This window comes from Sciurus carolinensis, chromosome 1 (genome assembly GCF_902686445.1).
Source record: "Sciurus carolinensis chromosome 1, mSciCar1.2, whole genome shotgun sequence".
In the NCBI taxonomy this organism is placed as follows: domain Eukaryota; kingdom Metazoa; phylum Chordata; class Mammalia; order Rodentia; family Sciuridae; genus Sciurus; species Sciurus carolinensis.
In genome coordinates this window covers 112,864,395-112,870,824 of record NC_062213.1, presented here as the reverse complement: position 1 = coordinate 112,870,824, position 6,430 = coordinate 112,864,395, and the positions used below count along the sequence as shown (strand labels likewise).

Below are 6,430 nucleotides of genomic sequence, written 5' to 3'. Positions count from 1 at the left end.
AATAAAGATAAAAGCCAAAATTAATTAAATGAAACAAGAAGTAGAAGTATCTCTTTTAAAAAAATGAGAGTTGGTTCTTTCAAATGACGTTATTAGTATAATATTTAAACTTTTACCAAGATCAACCAAGAAAGAGACAAAAAGACCAGCAGAGAGAAGGGCAGGAGGAAAATGGCTGTAAGAAACAAATAGGACAGTATGACAACAGACTCAGGAGGTGTCTTTTTAATGATAATAGAATACTGAGAATAACTTTATACCGATATACTTGAAAACCCATGGAATGGACTTTTTCTAAGATATAATTTACTAAAATTAGCCCCACGAAGACATATAAAACCTAAACCAACAGCAATTGTCATAAAATAAAGAGAAGCATTAATCAAAACTCTCCTTCTGGGCTAGGGTGTGGCTCAGTGGTAGAGCACTTGCCTAGCCCATGTGAGGCACTTGCCTAGCCCATGTGAGGCACTGGATTCGATTCTCAGCACCACATAAAATAAATAAATAAATATAGTGTGTCCATCTTCAACTAAAAATATTTTTTAAAAAACTTTCCTTCCAGTAAAGATGCCAAACATGAGTGGTTTCATACCAAGTTACACCAAACTTCAGGTAACAGATAATATCTGTTTTATACAAACTATTCCAAAACACAGAAAAATGACTAGCCCAAAGACTTTGCAAAATTGGCATAACAATGATAATAAAATTAGAAGCAATTTAAGAAAATGATAGATCCATCTCATTATGAGGCTAGATGTAAAAACCCTACATAAATAAAACAGCAAATTGAATTCCAATAGTTTTTTTTTTTTTAATATTACACCAAAAACAGGTAGGGTTTATCTCAAAAGCACAAAAATGATTCAAAATTAAGATATCTATCAGAGTCAGGCACAATGGAGTATGCCTGTAATCCCAGCTACTGAGGAGGCTGGGGCAGGAAGATCACAAACTCAAGGCCAGCCTCAAGCAATTTAGTGAGATGCTGCCTAAAATAAAAGACAGAAAAAAAAAAAAAGCCTGGGGATGTAGCACAGTGTTAGAGAGCCCTGAAGTTCAATCCCCAGCACCACCAAAAAGAAATAAAAGAAGCAAACTAACTCAGTACATGAATAGGTATTAGCACAAAAATAAACAAATAAAACATCGCAAAAAAGAAAGTCTTGAAACAGATCCATGTATACGTAAGAATTTGATATATGATGGACATGTACTCAGTAGGGAAAAAATGGATACGCCCTACACACCCACTTCCTCCTTGTTTAATTCTTGCTTAATTAAGGAAGGAAGCCCTATGTCAGAGCCAGTTTCATGGCCATGTGACTTTCGCAGTTCCCCACCCTAGGTTTAATGCTCTGTTGCCACCATCTTAAAATTCTTAATTCTTCAACAAGGTGCTTACACATTGTCATTGTGCTAGGCCCTGAAAATTATATAGCTATCCATCCCCACCCTATTCATATACCAAATCAGGGGTATATGAGTCATAGGAGCCCCCTTCCCCTTGGAAGGGACCAGGGAGGATAGGCAAGGAATTCATTTTTCTAATAAGCTATGAGGGGAGGTCTTCCAAGGAAAGGAAGAGGAATCTTCCTCTTTTTGTCTCTGGGTGCAATCACCTCTAGATGTGATTCCTAGGAGTTTTGGCAAGTTCCAACAGCACAGAGAATCAGCCCAGCTGAAGCTGATACTGAGATGGCAGGACAGAAGAAGTAAGGGACCCAGTCCTTGATGTCCGGCACCTGCCCTCTGCTTTCTGTGGATTTCTCATCATGCAATACAGTCATTCCTTCTTGATTAAGCTCCTGGGCAGGGCCAGGATTCAGATGAGGTGAATGAGGCAGGGTTGAGCAAGCATGGAACAGGATTCTGTCTTCAGTTAAAATGTTGCTGTTTTACTCATCATGGAATTTTTGCATTCATTTTTATTTTTCATGTACATGTATGACTGCATGACCGATGTGATCCTACAATATGTATAATCTGAAAAATGAGAAATTGCACTCCATTTATATATGATCTATCAAAATGTATAAATGCATTCTACGGCCACATACAACAAATTAGAACAAATTAAAAGATTTTAAAAATTCAAATATGGAAATATTTATCTTTCTTGCTAAGTTTATTGGTACCCTCTTAACTTTGCTCCTGAGCTCCTCACTTGTCTCAACCTGGCCTTGACCCTGGTACTTTCAGTTGCAATTTTTCTTAAAATCAAAATCATCTGCAGGGTAAAATAAAATGGTCACGTGGATCAAAGGCTTTAGGTCACTCACATGGGATAAGTGTTGAAGTGCGATTCTAACTGTAGAACAGGCCTGAGGAAGAGTCTGAGAGCTGACACTCCCTGTGGGAAGGAGAGCAAGTGACCCAGGGAGGTGGAATACAGAGTGAGCTACAGCTCTGCCACCAACACAGCTCGTTGCCGGGTCACACAGGATGTCTCCAGGTGCCATATGAAACCGCAGTGTCTTGGAACACTGTGGGAGGAGCACAGGCGGGCCGTCCAGAAGCTGGCTTTTTCCTTCCCCTCTTCTCTGCCAGGGGTAGAAGGGCACCTGCTGGGGCTTTACCACCCTCACCCTCCCTGGTACCTCCAGGAAGCCACTGGACACTCAGAGTCTCCAAAGTTTCCATCTAACCAGACTACGGGTGGCCCACTCTCCTGTCAGTGCTGCACAAGGGACTTCTCAGACTGCACATTAAGGGCCATGACTTTACAACAATCGTGGCAACACACTGAGCCATTGCCAGGGTTACTCTGGTCAGGAAGCAAGGCAGGAGGCCAGGATCAAGGGGAGTAGACAGAGCCAGTAGATCGGGGGGGCAGGACATAAACTGGGTCTGCTACCGATCCACACCTCCCATTTTACACAAAAATTAATTCCAGAGTATTAAGGAACTGAATATTTTAAGATCAATGGACTGTTAAAGTACTCAAAGAAAATAAGATACTGCTGCTATTTAAGCTTAGAAAAGACTTTTTGAAACAAGACACAAAAAAACAGAATCATAAAGAAACCTTTACCAGTTTGATTGCACTAACAATAACATGTTTTATAAGTCAGTGGTTCTCAAGTAGGGGCAATTTTGCTCCACAGGGGACATTTGGCCAAACCCGGAGACATTTTTTGGTTGCCAATACTCAGAAAGAGAGGCAGTGTTCAGTGGGCATTAAATGTAGGCCAAAGATGATGCTAAAAAAAAATCCTATGATACACAGTCGCCCACATCAATGAATTACGCAACCCAAAATGTCAACAGCACCTAGGTTGAGAAATCCAGTCATGCAAAGTTAACAGCATCAGTAAAGTGCTGTGTGCCACTTTGAGGTCCATTCCCAGGCTGAGCTCCTCTGTGCATTTTCTCTCCTCCTGATAATGGCATCTGGAGCTGCCTTTGACTCCCTTCAACAAGTGGACAAGGCTAAAACAGAAGGAGGGGTTCTGATTGGCCACGTGGATAGAACCATCTCTCCTCTGCAATCCTGGAGACTACTGCCTAAGAAAATATATTTTTTTTCCTTAGTCAACTGTACATGGGACTTTTTTGCTTAAGTGGCCTGCTTTTACCCTAGTGAATACAATATAGGTGTGAGCAGTGGGTGTAAAACTGTAGAGAAAGATCTGGAAGAACACATACAAAACTCAGAGTGGTGGCTTCTTCTAAGCAGGAGGATAGGTTTCTCCGTGATAAAATAAGTATTCATATAGTGTGCAATTTTTAAGATTAAAAAAAAAAACTGAGATTATGTTGCTCAAGCACATTCAAACAAATGATAACTAGTCCTAGTAAGAGTTCTGCACAAGGTAACTAAGAGCACATGGGTTGTTCTCAGTAGACCCAACACTACAGGACTTTTTCTCTGTGTTTATCAAACGGCATTATCTCTGAGGTCAAGTTTCTTCAAAGATAAAATAAGGATAATGATACCTCTCTCACATGGCTGGTGTGGGGAATAAAGGAACTATATCACATATTAAGTTCTTAGAATTGGTGCCTGGTCCAAATACTCAACAAATATAAAATATTATTATTATTAGGATATGAGTGAAAGCAAAAGAAATCTATTTCACTGGAAATCTATTTTTGAAAATAAAATGAAAGAAATAACTTCTAAACAAGGAAAGAATAAGACAAAATTCCATTCCACTTACCACGTATGTGTTGAGTATCTGCTACTGCTGGACACTAAGATACACAGATGAGTAAGACCTGCTGCCCTGCCCCACAGATATTCAGAGTCTAATTGTGAAGGCAGATGAAAGCAAAGCTACAAATGTGATGTAGAACTTCTCACCTGTGCAACTAGAGGAGTGGGACAATGAAATTATCCATTCCTTCCCTTAGTTGATTGGAGAGATTGGGCTAGAAAACTTCAAAAGGAAAGAGACATTCAACATGCACAGTTCATGAGAGGCAGAAGTAAGCACAACTAGAGAGATGGACCAGAACCACCAACGGTTGGTGAGAATCCAGACATGAAAGTGGGAGAGATGAGAGAGAAGATTCTAGAGACATTGGAAGCCAAAACTGGACCTCGAGTGACCCACTCCACACCTCACCCTGGCAGCAGGGTGTGGATATGAAGGAAGAAGTGGGGGGGTGGAGGGGAAGGAGGAGGAGGAGGAGGAGGCTGTTGTCTGTGTAGTTAGAGCAATGAGCATAGCAAGAGCATGGGGACCCAGGAGAGAGGTTGTGTTGGTGGCAAAATTCAAACAGCTGACACTCTGGCAAGAGGAATACAGGAGACGCTGAGGATGGTTATCTGGTTTCTGGTGGGTGTGACTGGTTGAAGCTCTGAAATAGAGAGTCTGGGAAGCGCAGCCGCGTCACAGGCTGGAGGACAGAGCTGTGCATGGCTCCATTCATAAGGCCAACATGATAACAAGCCAGTAATCCCTGGTCGGCCAGGTCTGAAGCGGTGATCACCCGAGTGACATTGCCAGGTCCTGTACAGTGACAATGAGGGGCAGAATTAAGAAGACAGAGGTGGGGTAAGGCAACTGCTGGTCTCAGTTCTCCATGGAAACCTGGAAAATGGCATCCATTTCATAAACCAGCAATCACATCCTTAAATAGGCCCCAGAATAGCCCAAACCCACATCTAAATTCATACTTAATCTTTCACAAGCATTTTGGTTTCAGCTTTATAGGCTGCAGGTGCTACAGAGATGAAAGATGAAAATGTGTTATCCTGTATTAGATTCCCTGGTATCTGTGTGCTTAATCTTCAATATTTCCAATTAAATCATGAGGAAATAATTATGCAAACCATAATTTCACCAGCCACAGGAAAATGATTAGTTTATTATCCTTGAGAGGTTTGTCCCAGAGCATCTAAAAGCTTTAGATAAGGAGCTAATTTAATTTTGGTTCCCCTTCTGCTAAGATTTCATACTCTGGAGTAATATATACAAAATAGGGAAAACATGTGCAGTCTCAAGGTCAAGAATATTAGCATGATTATTAATAACTAGAAATGTGGCTTTCATACTGTTTTACTTCTTAAGTCTCCAAAGTTCTGTCTTACATACTAATCTCCTTTATTCTCAGAGATAATATAAATAAAGCAAGAATTCAAAAAAGTACCTAATTTATAGTTGAGGCAAATTACACTTTGGGAAGAGTCTCATTTTTATATGTTCATGTTGACAAACTTAAAATGCTGTGAATCACAGAATTTTATTGCTGAAAAAAAAGTCATTCCATGGAACTTCACTTACTTGCATGAACAGATGAAGGCTCAGAGCAGATCCATAACTTGATGATGCTCACATAGTTAGTGAGCAGCAGCACAGGTACTAGACCCCAGGTTCTCCAATCCAGCATGCTGTCCTCCACCTTATACCCACCTACTGTCATCTGTTCATTTTTTAAAAATCATTTTTCAAATCTAAAACTAAAAAATAAAGCCAAATGTCAATTGTCCATATTTAAGCCTCTCTGCCTATTGGCTTTATTTACTCTCTTTCCTTTACTGGTTTTTCTCAAGTTCATAAATCTGCCACCCTTTAAACATTCACACACACACATACAGGCACACACACACCTTTGATCATGTGTCCCTCTCAAGCTACTTCTGCCCTGTCTTCCGCTTATAGTCAAACTTTTTAATGTCTCCCCTAAAGATCCCCTCTTCCTTCCTTCCCTTTCTTACTCAGTCCACTGCTGACACTGCAGTGATCTCTTCTCACCAAAGCCACTCAAGATCTCAGCCCTAAGAAAATCATTGCCACCTGCATCTCAAATGGAGCATTAATCTCCAGGATATACAAAGAACTCAAAAAACTCAACACCAAAAAAACAAATATCCCAATCAATAAATGGGCAAAAAAATTGGACACTTCACAGAAGAAGAAATACGAATGGTCAACAAACATGATAAAAATGTTCCCCATCTCTAGCAATTAGAGAAATG

General features: G+C 40.4%; 1 long non-coding RNA gene across 1 annotated transcript; it reads right to left on the bottom strand.

Annotated features, from left to right (window-relative positions):
* Positions 1–1,033: 1,033 nt before the first annotated feature.
* Positions 1,034–6,091, bottom strand: LOC124959386 (uncharacterized). Its single transcript, XR_007103975.1, has 3 exons — positions 5,736–6,091; positions 4,310–4,961; positions 1,034–1,989 (listed from the first exon to the last, which is right to left on the bottom strand). It is a non-coding gene; the product is annotated as an uncharacterized LOC124959386 (long non-coding RNA).
* Between the last annotated feature and the right edge of the window lie 339 nt (positions 6,092–6,430).